This window comes from Monodon monoceros, unplaced genomic scaffold, assembly GCF_005190385.1.
Source record: "Monodon monoceros isolate NGI ecotype Baffin Bay Population unplaced genomic scaffold, NGI_Narwhal_1 Super_Scaffold_9, whole genome shotgun sequence".
Classification (NCBI taxonomy): Eukaryota; Metazoa; Chordata; class Mammalia; order Artiodactyla; family Monodontidae; genus Monodon; species Monodon monoceros.
Genome location: NW_021703786.1, coordinates 1,259,045 through 1,279,727, shown reverse-complemented (window position 1 = coordinate 1,279,727; position 20,683 = coordinate 1,259,045).

Genomic DNA, 20,683 nt, shown 5'->3' with positions numbered 1-20,683 from the left:
TTTTGATTGGAGCATTTAGTCCATTGACATTTAAAGTCATTATTGATAGGCCTGCAATTATTTCCATTTTGTTACTTGTTTTCTGGTTGCTTTTGTAGTTCTTCTTTTTTCTTTTCTTTTAGTTTTTTTCCTTGTGGTTAATAATTTTGTTTAGTGTTATTTTTGTGTACCTTTCTCTCTAGTTTTGGGTATCTATTGTAGGTCTTTGATTTGTGGTTACCATGAAGTTTATATATGTTGACCTATAACTTTATCTACTTATTTTAAACTAATAGTCATTTCAGTTCAAGCACAGTCTAAAAGATCTATGATTTTTACTCCCATACCCCATATTTTGGATTTTATATCATATTTTACATTTTTATGTCTATCGTTTAACTGCTTAATGTACTTACAGTTGATTTTACAATTTTTGTCTTTTAACCCCGTACTAGCTTATTTAAGTGGTTCATCCACTGCTTTTATTATATATTTGCCTTTGTTTGTGGGATTTTTTTCCTTCCTATATTTTCTTATTTCTTGTTATACCCTTTTCTTTTTCACTTACAGAAGACCCTTTAACATTTCTTATAAGGTCAGTTTAGTAGTGGTGAACTCTTAGTTTTTACTTGCTAGAAAACTCTTTATTTCTCCTTCCATTGTGAGTGATATCCTTGCTGGATAGAGTATCCTAGGTTGCAGATTTTTCCTTTCAGCACTTTAAAAATGTCATGCCACTTCTTCTGGGCCTGAAAAATTTCTGCTGAAAAATCAGCTGATAGGTTTATGGGGGGGTTGCCTTGTACGTGATACCTTTTTTCTCTTGTTGTCTTTAAAATTTTCTCTTTAATTTAAACTTTTACCATTTTAATTATGATATGTTTTGATGTGGGTCTCTGGGTTCATCTTGTTTGGGACTCTCTGCTTCCTGTACCTGGATATCTGTTTCCTTCTTCAGATTAGGAAAGTTTTCAGGCATAATTGCATCAAATACATTTTCTACCCCTTTCTCTGTCTCTTCTCCTTCTGGGAGCCCCATAGTGTGAATTTTAGTATACTTGATGTTGTTTCAGAGTTCCATTAAACTATCCTCATTTTTTAAAATTTGTTTTTCTTTTTACTCTTCTGTTTGGGTGATCCACTATTCTATCTTCCAGGTCATTTATGTGTTCTTTCATATAACCTAATCTGCTGTTAATTCCTTCTAGTGTATTTTTCATTTCAGTTATTGTATTCTTCAACTCTGACTGGTTCTTTTCTATATTTCTAGTTCTTTGTTTTAGTTCTGTGTTCATCTAATCTTTTTCCAAGTTCAATTCACATTTTTATTGCTATTGCTTTGAACTTTTTTATCAGATAAATTCTTTTTCTTTGTTTCAATAGGGTATTAGGGTATTTTCTATGGTTTTTCTTTTTTTCTCTTTTTTTGGACTTTTTTTGGAAATATATTCCTTTGTTTTCTCATTTTGTTAATTTTCTCTGCTTGTCTTTATGAAATTAAATTAAACAATTACCTCTCCCAGTCTTGAAGTCATGTCCTTGTGTGGTAGCATCCCTATGCAGTCTGCATGAGGCCAGTGGCTTTGGTGGAAGAGCTAAATCTTAACTGAGCATGATCTGCATCTTCTCCTGCAGGGCACTGTTAGCCACTGCTATGGTGAGAAGTAGGGCTAAAGTCAGAGAAGCTGAAGCCAGAGCCACGTGCAAGCTAGGGTTTCTCCTAAGCTCACTGATGGTTATCAATCTGTCAGGGTGGGGTTAGGGCCAGAACACCTGGAGCAGGAACCTTTAGGGAGTTGGACTTCTCCCATGCCCCCAACAAGTCTCCATCTTGGTTGGGGGCATAGCCAGGGCCTGCGTGCTTGGAACTGCAGTTCTTAGCTAGTTCTTTTTTCTCAGTGTGCATGGCTTGGTTTGAGGTGGGGTTGGGGCTGGAGGGGTTGGAACCACACTACTGAGCTGTCTCTGCTCCTTTCCCAGGTGAGATCATATACATTGGCAATGGTAGCCTCCACCTTAGTCAGTAGCAGTGCCAGGGTAGTATGTGCTGGAGCAAGAGTTGGTACAGGTTGTGGGACATGCTGGGGTAGTCCTAGAAGGCCAGCCAGAGCAGCTGCCAGTTTCTAATCTGCTGCCTTCACACTAGGATGGGAAGCAAGCAAGTCTATGTACATGCTCATTAGGAGTGTAGTCTCAGCTTCTTACAGCCCTCTGTTATTTCTCACTGGTTTTCAAACCATTTAAGGGGTTCCTCTTCTGATATCAGACTCAAGGTCTTGGGTGGCTATTAAATAGCCCTCGCTGCCCAGAGAAGGTCCCCAACTCCGTGATATCCTTTTCTTGGTCACCCCCTAGGGATGTGACTCCCAACTAGATTACTTCTTCTTCCTTCCTATCAGACTCTGTGTGGTTCTTTCTTTACATCCTTATTTGTATAATAGAACTGTTCTGCTACTCTGCAGGTCATCCTTAGCAAGATTTGTTCTCTATGTAATTGTAGTTTTGATATGTTCATGAGGGGAGATGAGTTCAGGGTCTTCCTACTCCACCATCTTGACTTGCCTCCAACTTAAGTTGAAACAAAGTCTATTTAAAGTATATAACCATCACCTTTTCACATTCTGTTAAAATTGTATTAGTTTGCTAGAGTCGCTGTAACACAGTACCACAAACTAGATTACTTAAATATAAAAAATGTATTGTCTGTCTCACAGCTGAAGGCTAGAAATCCAAGGTCAAGTTGTCAGTAGGACTGATTCTTTCTAAGAACTGTGCTTTTTGCCTAACTGTTCCATGCTTTTTGCCTAACTTCTGGTGGTTTGCCCTTCATGTTGACATGGCATTCTCCTTGTGTGCTGTGTTTGTCATTTGTCTCCCATTTCCCCTTTCTATAGATTTTACCATTACTTCTGGAATAACAATGAAAACATGCATTTCATCTATGCTGGGTCTACAATATGACCATTGTACATCTAATGTAAAATTAAAGTAGTAGCAAAGAGTTGCCAAGATGGAAGAGTATGAAAACACTGAGCTCACCTCCTCCTATGGGCACACCATAATTACATATTGATATTTAAAGAGCAACTACTGATGAGAATAACCTAAAGAGTAGCAGAAAAACATTTTCCACAACTAAAGATATAAAGAAGGAAGTATACCAACATTGGTTAGAAGGGAGGAGATGCAGGATAGTCAAGACCCACACCCTCTGGTATGTGACCCACAAAGGGGAAGATAATCACAAATGTAGAGTTTCTCCTCAAGCAGCGAAAGATCTGCACCTCAGCAGATCCCCAGCCTGGAGACCCAATACTGAGGTGAGCCCACAGAATATTTGGCTTTGAAGGCCAGTGGGTCTTGCTTTCAGGAGAGCTAGAGGGCTCTAGAAAACAAAGACACCACTCTTAAAGCACACACACAAAATCATACACATTCCAATACCGAACATAGAGGCAGTAATTTGAAAGAGCCTGAGTCAGACACATTTTATGATAATAGGGAGCCTCCTGGAAAGGCAGGGGGTAACTAATATTCCTCCCGGAGACACATACACTGGAAGCAGACATTTTTGGGAGCTCATTCTACCATAAGGACACTGGTACTGACAAGCACCAATTGGAATCTTCTCTGTATGCTATTAACCAGTCCCAGGAAACCACAAGCCAAATAGCCAGCCACATGGGGACACATCCTTGTCCGCCAAAGGGCTGGCACTTTCTAAAGGCCTGCTTATGTTCTACAGCCAACCACCCCATACCTGTCTCCACTTACCAGTGGGCCAGCACCAGACCTGGAACCTCCCAGACCCACAGCCAGTTGCCCCTAGACCTGGCCCCACCACCAGAGGACAAAGGCAAGCCCTGGGACCCTTAAGACCCACAACAAGCCCTGGAATTCATGAACCCAACAGCAGCTGCCATGAGCCCTGGCCCACTCACCAGTGTGTCAGTACAAGCTTTGGAATACACACAACCAGCCATGCCAAGACATGGCCCTGGCCGCCAACAGCCATCGGCCTCCACATGAGACAAGACCTGGCAGCCAACCTGGTCAGGAGCCAGCCCCCAACCTCCAGGGCACCCACAGTAGTCACCATGCCACAACAGAAGGGCCCATGAATACCACATAGGGGACACCCCTAGAGCATATAGCTCTTGTGAGTAAAAGAGAGTGTCTAGTCACAAGAGCTATATGCTGGGACCCATAGAATATCTCTTATATAAGGCCATTTACCCAAGATGGATATTGTAAGCAACCTCCCTAATATATAGAAGTAAAAAAAGAAAATTAGAACAAATGAGGAAGCAGAGGAATATGTTCCAAATGAAGGAACAATATAAACCCCAGAAGAAGAACTGAGTGAAGTGGAGGTAAGCAATCTACCTGATAAAGAGTTCAAGGTAATGACTATAAGAGTGCTCAGTGACCTCAGGAGAATGAATGAACACAGTGAGAAGTTTAACAAAGCATTAGAAAATGTAAAGAAGAACAAACAGAGCTGAAAAAATACAATAACTGAAATTTAAAAAAAAAATACACTAGAAGTAATCAACAGTAGTTACATGATATGGGGGGTTCGGCGGGGGAATCAGTGAAGTGGAAGACAGAGTAGTGGAAATCACCAAAGCTGAACAGAAAAGAGAAAAAAGAATTTAAAAAATGAGGACAGTTTAGGAGATCTATGGGACAACATCATGTGTACTAACACTTGCATCATAAGGATCTCAGAATAAGAAGAAAAAGGGAAGAGGGAAGAGAAATGATTTGAAGACAAAATAGTTGAAAATTCCATAATCTGGGCGACAAAAAAGACATCCACAACAGGAAGCACTGACAGTCCCAAATAAGATGAACTCAAAGAGGTCCACACCAAAATGCCTTGTTTTTTATTTTTTTTAATTTTTTATTATATATATTTTTAACATCTTTCTTTGAGTATAATTGCTTTACAATGTTGTGTTAGTTTCTGCTGTATAACAAACTAAATTGCTATGTATATACAATTATCCCCACATCCCCTACTTCTTGCGCCTCCCTCACACCCTCCCCACCCCACCTCTCTAGGTGGTCACAAAGCACCGAGCTGATCTCCTTGTGCTATGCAGCTGTTTCCCACTAGCTATCTATTATACATATGGTACTGTATATATGTAAATGCTACTCTCTCACTTCGTCCAAGCTTACCCTTCCCCATCCCCATATAGTTAACTCCATTCCCTACATCTGCATCTTTATTCCTGTCCTGCCGCTAGGTTCATCAGCATCAGAATATTTTTTTTTAGATTCTATATATATGTATTAGCATATGGTTTTTGTTTTTCTCTTTCTGACTTACTTCACTCTGTGTGACAGTCCCTCCATCCATCCACCTTGCTACAAATAACTCAATTTCGTTTCATTTTATGGCTAATATCACATTGCATATATGTGCCACATCTTCTTTACCCATTCTTCTGTCAATGGACACTTAGGTTGCTTCCATATCTTGGTTATTGTAAATAGTACTGCAATAAACATTGTGGAACATGACTCTTTTTGAATTGTAGGTTTCTCAGGGTATATGCCCAGTAGTGGGATTGCTGGGTCATATGGTAGTTTTTGTTAAATTTTCTAAGGAACCTCCATACTGTTCTCCATAGTGGCTGTATCAATTTATATTCCCACCAACAGTGCAAGAGGGTTCCCTTTTCACCACACCCTCTCCAGCATTTATTGTTTGTAGATTAGTTTGATGATGGCAATTCTGTCCAATGTGAGGTGATATCTCATTATAGTTTTGATTTGCATTTCTCTAATGATTAGTGATGTTGAGCATCCTTTTATATGTTTGTTGGCAATCTGTATGTCTTCTTTGGAGAAATGTTTATTTAGGTCTTCTATGCATTTCTGGATTGGGTTTTTTGTTTTTTGGATATTGAGCTGCATGAGCTGATTGTATATTTTGGAGAATAATCCTTTGTCGGTTGCTTCATTCTCAAATATTTTATCCCATTCTGAAGGTTGTCTTTTCGTCTGGTTTATGATTTCCTTTGCTGTGCAAAAGCTTTGAAGTTTCATGAGGTCCCATTTGTTTATTTTTATTTCTATTTTTGTAGGAGGTGGGTTTAAGAGGACCTTGCTGTGATTTATGTCATAGAGTGTTCTGCCTATGTTTTCCTTTAAAAGTTTTATAGTGTCTGGCCTTACATTTAGGTCTTTAATCCATTTTGAGTTTATTTCTGTGTATGGCATTAGGAACTGTTCTAATTTCATTGTTTTACATGTAGCTGTCCAGTTTCCCCAGAACCACTTATTGAAGAGGCTGTCTTTTCTCCATTGTATATTCTTTCTTGCCTAGTTTATCAAAGGTAAGGTGACCATATATGCATGGGTTTATCTCTGGGCTTTCTACCCTGTTCCATAGATCTATATTTCATTTTTTTTGTGCCAGTACCATACTGTCTCGATTACTGTAGCTTTGTAGTATAGTCTGAAATAAGTGAGTCTGATTCCTTCATCTCCAGTTTTTTTTCTCAATGTTGCTTTGGCTATTCGGGATCTTTTTTGTTTCCATAAAAATTGTAACATTTTTTGTTCTACTTCTGTGAAAAATGCCATTGGTAGTTTCATAGGGATTGCATTGAATCTGTACATTGATTTGGGTAGTATATTCATTTTCACAATATTGATTTTTCCAATCCAAGAACATGGTATATCTCTCCATCTGTTTGTATCATCTTGAATTTGTTTCATCAGTGTCTTATAGTTTTCTGCATACAGGTCGCTTGTCTCTTTAGATAGGTTTATTCTTAGGTATTTTTTTCTTTTCATTGCAATGGTAAATGGGAGTGTTTCCTTAAATTCTCTTTCAGATTTTTCATCATTAGTGTATAGGAATCCAAAAGATTTCTGTTCGTTAATTTTGTATCCTGCTACTTTACCAGATTCATTGATTAGCTCTGGTAGTTTTCTGGTAGCATCTGTAGAATTCTCCATGTAGAGTATCATGTCACCTACAAATAGTGACAGCTTTACTTCTTCTTTTCAGGTTTGGATTCCTTTTATTTCTTTTTCTTCTCTGATTGCCATGGCTAGGACTTCCAAAACTATTTTGAATAATAGTGGTGAGACTGTTCAACCTTGACTTTTTCCTGATCTTAGAGGAAATGGTTTCAGTCTTTTACCACTGAGAACGATGTTGGCTGTGGGTTTGTCATATATGGCCTTTATTATGGTGAGGTAGGTTCTCTCTATGCCTACTTTCTGTAGAGATTTTATGATAAATTGGGGTTGAATTTTGTCAAAAGCTTTTTCTTCATCTATTGAGGTTATCATATTGTTTTAATCCATCAATTTGTTAACATGGTATATCACATTAATTGATTTGCACATATTGAAGAAACCTTGCATTCATGAGATAAACTACATTTGTTCTTGGTGTATGATCCTTTTAATGTGCTGATGGATTCTGTTTGCTAGTATTTTGTTGAGGATATTTGCATCTATGTTCATCAGGGATATTGGCCTGTAATTTTCTTTTTTTTTTTTTGGCATCAGTATCTGGTTTTGGTACCAGGGTGATGGTGCCCTCGTAGAATGAGTTTGGGAGTGTTCCTCCCTTTGATATATTTTGTAAGAGTTTGAGAAGGATGGGTGTTAGCTCTTCTCTAAATGTTTGATAGAATTCCCCTGTGAAGCCATCTGTTTCTGGGCTTTTGTTTGTTGGAAGATTTTTAATCACAGTTTTAATTTCAGTGCTTGTGATGGGTCTGTTTATATTTTCTATTTCTTCATGGTTCAGTCTCAGAAGGTTGTGCTTTTCTAAGAATTTGTCCATTTCCTCCAGGTTGTCCATTTTACTGGCATAGATTTGCTTGTAGTAATCTCTCACAATCCTTTGTATTTCTGCAGTGGCATTTGCTACTTCTTTTTCATTTCTAATTCTATTGATTTGAGTCTTCTACCGTTTTTGCTTAATGAGTCTGGCTAGTGGTTTATCAATTTTGTTTATCTTCTCAAAGAACTAGCTTTTAGCTTTATTGATCTTTGCTATCGTTTCCTTCATTTCTTTTTCATTGACTTCTGATCTGAACTTTATGATTTCCTTCCTTCTGCTAACTTTGTTTTTTTTGTTCTTTTTTCTCTAATTGCTTTAGGTGTAAGGTTAGGTTGTTTGTTTCAGACTTTTCTTGTTTCTTGAGCTAGGATTGTATTGCTATAAACTTCCCCCTTAGAACCACTTTTGCTTCATCCCACCTAGGTTTTGGGTCATCGTGTTTTCATTGTCATTTGTTTCTAGGGTTTTTTTTATTTCCTCTTTGATTTCTTCAGTGATCTCTTGGTTATTTAGTAGTGTATTGCTTAACCTCCATGTGTTTGTATTTTTTTACAGATTTTCCCCCCTATAATTGATATCTGGTCTCATAGCACTGTGGTTACAAAAGATATTTGATATGATTCCAATTTTCTTAAATTTACAAAGGCTTGCTTTGTGACCCAAGATAGATCTATCCTGGAAAATGTTCCATGAGCACTTGAGAAAAAGTGTATTCTGTTGTTTTTGGATGGTATGTCCTATAAATATCTATTAAGTCCATCTTGTTTAATGTATCATTTAAACCTTGTGTTTCCTTATTTATTTTCATTTTGGATGATCTGTCCTTTGGTGAAAGTGGGTGTAAAAGTCCCCTACTATTATTGTGTTACTGTTGATATCCTATTTTATGGCTGTTAGCATTTGCCTTATGTATTGAGGTGTTCCTATGTTGGGTGCATAAATATTAACATTTGTTATATCTTCTTCTTGGATTGATCCCTTGATCATTATGTAGTGTCCTTCTTTGTCTCTTGTAACAGTCTTTATTTTAATGTCTATTTTGTCTGATATGAGAATGGCTACTCCAGCTTTCATTTTATTTCTATTTTCATGGAATATCTTTTTCTATCCCCTCATTTTCAGTCTCTTTGTGTCCCTATGTCTGAAGTGGGTCTCTTGTAGACAGCATATATATGGGTCATGGTTTTGTATTCATTCATCCACTTTATGTCTTTTGGTTAGAGCATTTAATCCACTTATATTTAAGGTAATTTTTGATATGCATGTTTTTATTACCATTTTCTTAGTTGTTTTGTGTTTGTTTTTGTAGATCTTTTCCTTCTCTTGTGTTTCCTGGTGAGAAGTTCCTTTTGTTGTAAAGCTGGTTCCTTTTGTTGTAAAGCTGGTTTGGTGGTGCTGCATTCTCTTAACTTTTGCATGTCTGTGAAGTTTTTAATTTCTCCATAGGACCTGAATAAGATCTTTGCTGGGTAAAGTAATCTTGGTTGTAGGTTTTTCCCCTTCATCACTTTCAATATGTCCTGCCACTCCCTTCTTGCAGAGTTTCTGCTGAAAGATCAGCTGTTAACCTTATGAGGAATCCCTTGTATGTTATTTGTTGCTTTTCACCTGCTGCTCTTAATATTTTTTCTTTATGTTTAATTTTTGAAAGTTTGATTAATATGTGTCTTAGAATGTTTCTCCTCGGATTTTTCCAGTATGGGGACTCTTTGCTTTCTGGACTTGATTGACTATTTCCTTTCCCATGTTAGGGAAGTTTTCAACTATAGTCTCTTCAAATATTTTCTCAGAACTTTTCTCTTTCTCTTCTCCTTCTGGGACCCGTGTAATTCGGATGTTGTTGTGTTTAATGTTGTCCCTGAGATCTCTGAGACTGTCCTCAATTCTTTTCTTTCTTTTTCTTTATTCTGCTCTGCAGCAGTTATTTCCACTATTTTATCTTCCAGGTCACTTATTCTTTCTTCTGCCTCAGTTACTCTGGTATGGATACCTTCTAGAGAATCTATAATTTCATTTATTTTGTTGTTTATCATTGTTTGTTTGCTCTTTAGTTCTTCTAGGTTCTTTGTAAACATTTCTTGTATTTTCTCCATTCTATTTCCTAGATTTTGGATCATCTTTACTTTCATTACTGTGAATTCTTTTTCAGGTAGACTGCCTATTTTCTCGTCATTTGGTCTGATGGGTTTTTACCTTGCTCCTTCATCTGCTGCAATTTTCTCTGCCTTTTCATTTTGTTTAACTTACTGTGTTTGGGGTCTCCTTTTCACAGGCTGCAAATTCATAGTTCCAGTTGTCATTGGTGTCTACTCCCAGTGAGTGAGGTTGGCCAGTGGCTTGTGTAGGCTTCCTGGTGGAGGGGACTTGTGCCTCTGTTATGGTGGGTGGGGCTGGATTCTGTCTTTCTGGTGGGCAGGGCCACGTCTGGTGGTGTGATTTGGGGTGTCTGTGAACTTAGGATGATTTGGGGCAGCCTCTCTGCTAATTGGGGGTTTGTGTTATTTTCTTGGTAGTTGCTTAGCCTGGGGCATCCAGCACTGGAGTTTGCTGGCCTTTGGGTGGAGTTGGACCTTAGCATTGAGGTGGAGATCTCTGGGAGACCTTTTGCCAATTGTTATTATGTGGGGCCAGGCGGTCTCTGGTGGTCCAACGTCCTGAATTCAGCTCTCCCACCTTAGAGGCTCAGGCTTGACACCCAACCAGAGCACCAAACCCTGTCAGCCACATGGCTAGAAGAAAAGGGAGAAAAAAAAAGAAAGAAGAAAAAAAAAAAACACAGATAAAAATAAAGAAGAAAAAAATATTAAAATAAAAAGTAATTAAAAATAAAAGAATGGAGCAATCAAACCAATAAACAAATCAACCAATGATAACAAGTGCTAAGTATTAAACTAAGATAAACATAAAAATCAGAAAAAAATCAGTCACAGAGAGCAAATCCCAAGTCTACAGTTGATCCTAAAGTCCCCTGCCACAATTTTCAGACGATTCATTGTCTATTCAGGTATTCCACAGAGACAGGGTACATCAAGTTGACTGTGGGGATTTAATCGGCTGCTCCTGAGGCTGCACGGAGAAATTTCCCTTTCTCTTCTTTATTCACAATGGTCCTAGGGTTCGGCTTTGGTTTTGGCCCCACCTCTTCATGTAAGTCACCCTCAAGCATCTGTTCCTCACCCAGACAGGAGGCAGTTAAAGCAGCTGTTGTTTAGGGTGCTCTTGCTCATTCAGGCCAGAGGGAGGGAGGGGTACAGTAGTTATAATTGGAATGTAGGGCGAGACTGCAGTGGCAGAGACAAGCATGATGTTGCAACAGCCTGGGGCATGCTGTGTGTTCTCCCGGGGAGTTTTCCTGGATCATGGGGCCCTGGAAGTGGCAGGTTGCACAGGCTCCCAGGGATGGGGGTGGTGGCTTGCACACAGGATTCTTGGTGGTTGCAGCAGCAGCATTAATATTTTATGCCCATCTCTGGGGTCCAAGGTGATAGCCACAGCTCATGCCCATCTCTGAAGTTCATTTAGGTGGTACTCTGAATTCCCTCTTGTGCACCCTGAACAATGTTCTCTTATGTCTTAGCCAGGTCCAGACATTTCCCCGGACTCCCTTCCAGCTAGCTGTGGTGCACTAGCCCCCTTCATGCTGTGTTCACACAGCCAACCTCAGTTCTCTCCCTGGATTGACCTTTAAAGCCTGAGCCTCAGCTCCCAACACCTACCTGGTATGGCAAGTGAGAAGACAAGCCTCTCAGGCTGGTGAGTGCTGGTTGGACTGATCCTTCCTGCAGGAATCTTTCCTCTTTGCCCTCTGCACCCTTTTTGCAGTGCTCTCCTCTGTGGCTCTGAAGCTGTCACCCCACCCAGCCCTGGTGTCTGCCAGTGAAGAGGCTTCCTAGTGTGTGGAAACTTTTCCTCCTTCACAGCTCCCTCCCAGAGGGACAGGTCCCATCCCTATTATTTTGTCTCTGTTTTTCCTTTTTTCTTTTACACTACACAGGCATGTGGGGACTTTCTTGCTTTTTGGGAAGTCTGAGGTCTTCTGCCAGCATTCAGTAGGCATTCTGTAGGAGTTGTTCCACATTTAGATGTATTTTTGAAGCATTTGTAGGGAGAAAAACGATCTCCACATCTTACTTCTCCACCATCATGAAGGTCCCCCCTCCCACCGTGTTTTTTGGGTTTTTTTTTTAACATCTTTCTTGGAGTATAATTGCTTTACAATGGTGAGTTAGTTTCTGTTTTATAAGAAAGTGAATCAATTATACATATACATATATTGCCATATCGCCTCCCTGTTACATCTCCCTCCCAACCTCACTATTCCACCCCTCTAAGTGGTCACAAAGCACCGAGCTCATCTCTCTGTGCTATGCGGCTGCTTCCCCCAACTATCTATTTTACGTTTGGTAGTGTATATATGTCCATGCAGGCCACTCTCTCACTTTGTCCCAGCTTACCCTTCCCCCTCCCCATGTCCTCAAGTCCATTCTCTACATCTGCGTCTTCATTCCTGTCCTGCCCCTAGGTTCTTCAGAACCTTTTTTTTTTTTTAGACTCCATATATATGTGTTAGCATATGGTATTTGTTTTTCTCTTTCTCACTTACTTCATTCTGTATGCCAGACTGTAGGTCCATCCACTTCACTACAAATAACTCAATTTCGTTTACTTTTATGATGAATATTCCATTGTATATATGTGCCACATCTTCTTTATTCATTCATCTGTCAGTGGACACCTAGGTTACTTCCATGTCCTGGCTACTGTAAATAGGGCTGCAATGAGCACTGTGGTACATGACTCTTTTTTTTTTTTTTTAATGTCTGAAACATTTATATTAACATATTTCCATACAAATAGACCAAAGAAAGTTTAGTATTAGTTGTTTTGTTTGTTTGTTGTTTTTCTTAATATATATATACTGCAGGTTCTTATTAGTCATCAATTTTATACACATCAGTGTATACATGTCAATCCCAATCGCCCAATTCAGCACACCACCATGCCCACCCCACAGTGATTTTCCCCCGTTGGTGTCCACACGTCTGTTCTTTACATCTGTGTCTGAACTTCTGCCCTGCAAACCGGCTCATCTGTACCAGTTTTCTAGGTTCCACATACATGTGTTAATATACAATATTTGTTTTTCTCTTTCTGACATACTTCACTCTGTATGACAGTCTCTAGATCCATTCACATCTCAACAAATGACTCAATTTCATTCTTTTTTGTGACTGAGTAATATTCCATTGTATATATGTACCACATCTTCTTTATCCATTCATCTGTTGATAGGCATTTAGGTTGCTTCCATGACCTGGCTATTGTAAATAGTGCTGCAATGAATATTGGGGTGCATGTGTCTTTTTGAATTATGGTTTTCCCTGGGTATATACCCAGTAGTGGGATTGCTGGATCATATGGTAATTCTATTTTTAGTATTTTAAGGAACCTCCATACTGTTCTCCATAATGGCTGTATCAATTTACATTCCCACCAACAGCGCAAGAGGGTTTCCTTTTCTGCACACCCTGTCCAGCATTTATTGTTTGTACATTTTTTGATGATGGCCATTCTGGCTAGTGTGAGGTGATACCTCATTTTAGTTTTGATTTGCATTTCTGTAATGATTAGTGATGTTGAGCATCCTTTCATGTGTTTGTTGGCAATCTGTATATCTTCTTTGAGAAATGTCTGTCTTCTGCCCATTTTTGGATTGTGTTGTTTGTTTTTTGGATATTGAGCTGCATGTGCTGCTTTTATATATTGTAGATTAATCCTTTGTCAGTTGCTTCATTTGCAAATATCTTCTCCTATTCTGAGGCCTGACTTTTCATCTTGTTTATGTTTTCCTTTGCTGTGAAAAAGCTTTTAATAAGGTCCATTCCTTTACTTTTGTTTTTATTTCCATTTTTCTAGGAGGTGGGTCAAAGAGGATCTTACTGTGATTTATGTCGTAGAGTGTTCTGCCAAAGTTTTCCTCTAAGAGTTTTATAGTATCTGACCTTACATTAAGGTCTTTAATCTACTTTGAGTTTATTTTTGTGTATAATGCTAGGAAGTGTTCTAAATTCATTCTTTTACATGTAGCTGTCCAGTTTCCCCAGGACCATTTATTGAAGAGGTGGTCTTTTCTCCATTGTATATTATTGCCTACTTTTTCAAAAATAAGGTGACCATATGTGTGTGAGTTTATCTCTGGGCTTCCTATCCTGTTCCATTGATCTATATTTCTGTTTTTGTGCCAGTACCATACTTTCTTGATTACTGTAGCTTTGTAGTAAAGCCTGAAGTCCAGGCACCTGAGTTATCCAGCTCTGTTTTTCTTTCTCAAGATTGCTTTGGCTATTCGGAACCTTTTCTGTTTCCATACAAATTGTAAATTTTTTTGTTCTAGTTCTGTGAAAAATGCCATTGGTAGTTTCATAGGGATTGCATTGAATCTGTAGATTGCTTTAGGTACTATAGTCATTTTCACAATGTTGATTCTTCCAACCCAAGAATGTGGTATATATCTCCATCTGTTTGTATCATCTTTATTTTCTTTCGTCAGTGTCTGATAGTTTTCTGCATAGAGGTCTTTTGACTCCTTAGGTAGGTTTATTCCAAGGTATTTTATTCGTTTGGTTGCAATGGTAAATGTGAGTGTTCCTTAATTTCTCTTTCAGATTTTTCATCATTAGTGTATAGGAATCCAAGAGATCTGTGCATTAATTTTGTATCCTGGTACTTTACCAAACATTGATTAGCTCTAGTAGTTTTCTGGTAGCATCTTTAGGATTCTCTATGTATAGTACCATATCAACTGCAAACAGTGACAGCTTTACTTTGTCTTTTCAATTTTGCTTCCTTTTATTTCTTTTTCTTCTCTGATTGCTGTGGGTAAAACTTCCAAAACTATGGTGAATAGTAGTGGTGGCAGTGGACAACCTTGTCTTCTTCCTGCTCTTAGAGGAAATGGTTAATTTTTTCACCATTGAGAACGATGCTGGCTGTGGGCTTGTCATATATGGCCTTTATTATGTTGAGGTAAGACCCTCTATGCCTACTTTCTGGAGGTTTTTTATTGTAAATGGGTTTCGAATTTCACTGAAAGCTTTCTCTGCATCTATTGAGATGATCATATGGTTTTTCTCCTTCAACTTGTTAATATGGTGTACCACATTGATTGATATGCATATATTGAAGAATCCTTGCATTCCAGGGATAAACTCCACTTGATCATGGTGTATGATCCTTTTAATGTGCTGTTGGATTATGTTTGCTGGTATTTTGTTGAGGATTTTTGCATCTATGTTCATCAGTGATATTGGCCTGTAGTTTTCCTTCTTTGTGACATCTTTGTCTGGTTTTGGTATCAGGGTGATGGTGGCCTCATAGAATGAGTTTGGGAGTATTCCTCCCTCTGCTATATTGTGGAAGAATTTGAGAAGGATAAGTGTTGGCTCTTCTCTAAATATTTGATAGAATTAGCCTGTGAAGCCGTCTGGTCCTGGGCTTTTGTTTGTTGGAAGATTTTTAATCACAGTCTCCATGACAGTGCTTGTGAAGGGTCTGTTTATATTTTCTATTTCTTCCTGGTTCAGTCTTGGAAGGTTGTGCTTTTCTAAGAATTTGTTCGTTTCCTCCAGGTGGTCCATTTTATTGGATATAGTTGCTTGTAGCAATCTCTCATGACCTTTTTTATTTCTGCAGTGTCAGTTGTTACTTCTCCTTTTTCATTTCTAATTCTATTGATTTGAGTTTTCTCCCTTTTTTTCGTGATGAGTGTGGCTATTGGTTTATCAATTTTGTTTATCTTCTCAAAGAAACAGCTTTTAGTTTTATTGATCTCTGCTATTATTTTCTTCATTTATTTTTCATTTATTTCTGATCTGATCTTTATGATTTCTTTCCTTCTGCTTACTTTGGTTTTGTTGTTGTTGTTCTTCTTCTTTCTCTAACTGCTTTAAGTGTAAGATTAGGTTGTTTATTTGAGATGCTTCTTGTTTTTTGAGTTAGGATTGTATTGCTATAAACTTTCTTCTTAGAACTGGTTTTACTGTATCCCATAGGTTTGGGTCATCATGCTTTCATTGCCATTTTTTTCTATGTATTTTTTGATTTCCTCTTTGATTTCTTCAATCATCTCTTGGTTATTTAGTAGTGTAATGTTTAGCCTGCATGTGTTTGTACTGTTTACAGATTTTGTCCAGTAAATGATATCTAGTCTCACAGCATTATGGTCAGAAAAGATACTTGATACAATTTCAATTTTCTTAAATTTGCTAAGGACTTATTTGTGACCGAAGATATTACCTATCCTGGAGAATGTTCCATGAGCACTTGAGAAGAAAATATATTATCTTCTTTTGGGGTGGAATGTCCTATAAATATCAATTAAGTCCACCTTGTTGAATGTATCATGTAAAGCTTGTGTTTCTTTATTTATTTTCATTTTGGATGATCTGTCCATTGGTGAAAGTGGGGTGTTAAAGTCCCCTACTATGATTGTGTTACTGTTGTTTTCCCCTTTTATGGCTCTTAGCATTTGCCTTATGTATTGAGGTGCTCCTATGTTGGTTGCATAAAGAATAACAATTGTTTTATCTTCTTATGGTTTGATCCCTTGATCATTATGTAGTGTCTTTATTTGTCTCTTGTAATAGTCTCTATTTTAAAGCCTGTTTTGTCTGATATGAGAATTTCTGCTCCAGCTTTCTTTTGATTTCAATTTGCATGGGATATTTTTTTTCCATCCCCTCACTTTCAGTCTCTATGTGTCCCTAGGTCTGAAGTGGGTCTCTTGTAGACAGCATATATATGGGTCTTGTTTTTGTATCCATTCAGCCAGTCTGTGTCTTTTGGTTGGAGCATTTAATCCATTTACGTTTAAGGTAGTAATCAATATGTACATTCCTATTACCATTTTCTTAATTGTTTTGTGCTTGTTATTGTAGGTCTTTTCCTTCTCTTGTGTTTCCTGAGTAGAGGAGTTCCTTTAGCATTTGTTGTAATGCTGGTTTTGTGGTGCTGAATTCTCTTAGCTTTTGCTTCTCTGTGAAGGTTTTAATTTCTCCATCGAATCTGAATGAGATCTTTGCTGGGTAGAGTAATCATGGTTGTGTTTTTTTTTTTCCTTTCATCACCTTAAATATATCCTGCCACTCCCTTCTGGCTTGCAGAGTTTCTGCTGAAAGTTTAGCTGTTAACCTTATGGGGATTCCCTTGGTTTTCTTTGTTACTTTCCTTTGCTGCTTTTAATATTTTTTCTCTGTATTTAATTTTTGATTGTTTGGTTAATATGTGTCTTTGCTTGTTTCTCCTTGGATTTTTTCTGTATGGGACTCTCTGCTTTTCCTGGACTTCATTGACTATTTCCTTTCACATGTTAGGGAAGTTTTCAATGATAATCTCTTCAAATATTTTCTCAAACACTTTCTTTTTCTCTTCTTCTTCTGGGACCCCTGTAATTCGAATATTGGTGTGTTTAATGTTGTCCCAGAAGTGTCTGAGACTGTCCTCAATTCTTTACGTTCTTTTTCTTTATTCTGCTCTGTGGTAGTTATTTTGACTACTTTATTTTCCAAGTCACTTACCCATTCTTCTGCCTCATTTATTCTGCTACTGATTCCTTATAGAGAATTTTTAATTTCATTTATTGTGTTGTTCATAATTTTTTTTTGTTCTTTAGTTCTTCCAGGTCCTTGTTAAACATTTCTTGTATTTTCTCCATTCTATTTCCAAGATTTTGGATCATCTTTACTATCATTACTCTGAATTCTTTTTCAGGTAGACTGCCTATTTCCTCTTCATTTGTTTTGTCTGGTGGGTTTTTACCTTTGTCCTTCATCTGCCTTTTATTTCTCTGTCTTCTCATTTTGCTTAACTTACTGTGTTTGGGGTCTCCACTTCACAGGCTGCAGTGTTCTTAGATCCTATTGGTTTTGGTGTCTGCCCCTAGTGACTTAGGTTGGTTTCATGGGTTGTGTAGGCTTCCTGGTGGAGGGGACTGGTGCCTGTGTTTTGGTGGATGATCCTGGATCTTGTCTTTCCAGTGTACAGTACCATGTCTGGTGGTGTGTTTTGGGGTGTCTGACCTTATTATGAATTTAGGCAGTCTCTCTGCTAATGGGTGGTGTTGTGTTCCTCTCTTGCTAGTTGTTTGGCATGGGGTGCCCAGCACTGTAGCTTGCTGGTCGTTGAGTGGACCTGGATCTTAGCATTAAGGTGGAGATCTCTGGGAGAGCTTTGGCCGTTTGATATTATGTGGAGCCAGGAGGTCTCTGTTGGACCAATGTCCTGAACTCGGCTCTGGCACTTCAGAGGCACAGGTCTGGCACCCGGCTGGAATCCCAGGACTCTCAGCCACATGGTTCAGAAGAAAAGGGGGCAAAAAATAAAAGAAAGAAAAAAATAATAATAAAATAAATAATAAAAATATTATTAAAATTAAAAAGTTAATTAAAAAAGAAAGAAATAAAGAAGAGAGCAACCAAACTAATAAACAGATCCACCAATGATAACAAGCATTAAAAACTATACTAAAAAACAGCAACAAAAACAGCAAAAATGGACAGACAGAACCCTAGTACAAATGGTAAAAGCAAAGCTATACAGAAAAAATCACACGAAGAAGCATACACATACACATTCACAAAAAGAGAAAAAGGAAAAAATATGTCTATATATTTAAAAAAAGGAAGAGAGCAACCAAATCAATAAACAAATCTACTAGTGATAATAAACTCTAAATAATAAACTAAGATAAACATAAAACCAGAATCAAATTAGATGCAGAAAGCAAACCCCAAGTCTACAGTTGCTCCCAAAGTCCACCACCTGAATTTTAGGATGATTCGTTGTCTATTCCAGGGAGGCCGGGTCCATCAGTTTGACTGGAGATTTAATCCACTGCTCGTGAGGCTGCTGGGAGAAATTTCCCTTTCTCTTCTTTGTTTGCACAGCTCTTGGGGTTCAAGTTTGGATTTTGCCCTGCCTCTGCATGTAGGTCGTCTGAGGGCATCTGTTCTTCGCTCAGACTGGACAGGGTCAAAGGAGCAGCTGATTAGGGGGCTCTGGCTCACTCAGGCCAGGGGAAGGGAGGGGTATGGAATGCAGGGTGAGTCTGCAGGTGCAGAGACAGGCATGATGTCGCAACAGCCTGAGGCAGGCCATATGTTCTCCCAGGGAAGTTGTTCCTGGTTCATGGGACCCTGGCAGTGGTGGGCTGCACAGGCTCCTGAGAGGGGAGGTGTGGATAGTGACCTGTGCTTGCACACAGACTTCTTGGTGGCTGCAGCAGAAGTCTTAGCATTTCATGCTTGTCTCTGTTGTCTGCTCTGATAATTGCGGCTAGTGTCCATCTCTGGAGCTTGTTTAGGCGGTGCTCTGAATCCCCTCTCCTTGCACACCCCAAAACAATGGTCTCTTGCCTCTTAGGCAGTTCCAGACATTTTCCTGGACTCCCTTCTGGCTAGCTGTGGTGGACTAACCCCCTTCAGGCTGTGTACATGCAGCCAACCCCAGTCCTCTCCCTGGGATCTGAACTCCAAAACCCGCGTCTCAGCTCCCAGCCCCCACAAGCCCCAACAGGTGAGCAGACAAGCCTCTCAGGCTGGTGAGTGCTGGTTGGCACTGATCCTCTCTGTGGGAATCTCTCAATTTTGTCCTCTGCACCCCAATTGCTGCACTCTCCTCTGTGGCTCCGAAGCTTAACCCCTGCCATCCCCTCTGTCTGCCAATGAAGGGGCTTCCTAGTGTGTGGAAACTTTTCCTCCTTCACAGCTCCCTTCCAGATATTCAGGTCCCATCCCTATTCTTTCGTCTCTGTTTTTTCTTTTGCCCTACCCAGGTACGTGGAGAGTTTCTTGCCCTTTGGGAAGTCTGCCTTCTGTCAGCATTCAGTAGGTGTTCTGTCTGTGTTGTTTCACTTGTAGATGTATTTCTGATGTATTTCTGGGGAAGAAGGTGATCTCCATGTCTTACTCCTCCACCAAGTTTAAGGTCTCCCCCACAGCTTGTTTTTTAAATGACAAAGAATAAAGACAAAGAGAGGGTCTCAAAAGCAGCAAGGGAGGAGAAACTATGTACAAATGAAGTTCCATAGGGTTATCAGCTGACTTTTCACCAGAAACTCTGCAGGCCAGAAAGGAGTAACACCATATATTTAATGTGATGAAAGGCTAAAACCTATAACCAAGTTACTCTAACCAGAAAGGTTAACATTCAGATTTAAAGGAGAGGTAAAGACTTTTACAGAGAAGCAAAAGCTAAGAGTCCAGCCCCACTAAACTGACTTAACAAGAAATGTTAAAGGGACTCTGTAAATGGAAAAGATAAGGCCACAGCTAGAAAAAAAGGAATTATGAAAGCAAAGATCTCCTTGGTAAAGGCAAACATAGAAGCTTATAAAGCTACTAGAAAGATTAAAAGAGATAAGTAGTAACATCATTTATATCTACAATTAGTAAAGAGATACACAAAAAAAATGTAAAGTATGATATTAGAAAACAATAAATATAGGGTGGGGAGGAGTGTAAAAGTGCAGGGAGTAAAAATGTATATATAAAGAATAAAAAATAAAGATAAAGTAGTTGCAAATACCCAAAATAAAAATCTGAGGGTTAAGGTAATCACCCTTTAATGAGAAAAGTTGCACATATATATATGCCTATAAGTTACATTTACAGTCCACGATTGCCATTCAGGGATCTCCAATACAGTATCTACTTCTAACCATCCACAGAGTCAAGATCATTTGCTGTCGTTTGTGAGAAAGAATATTAAATGTGAGCAGTAGCACAGAGCAACCTAATTCCTGTGTTCCATTCACTCTCATTCAAGTGCCCCTCAATGCCCAAAGATTGCACCTAGACCTCTTTAGGGTACTGGTATCATCTGTTCAAT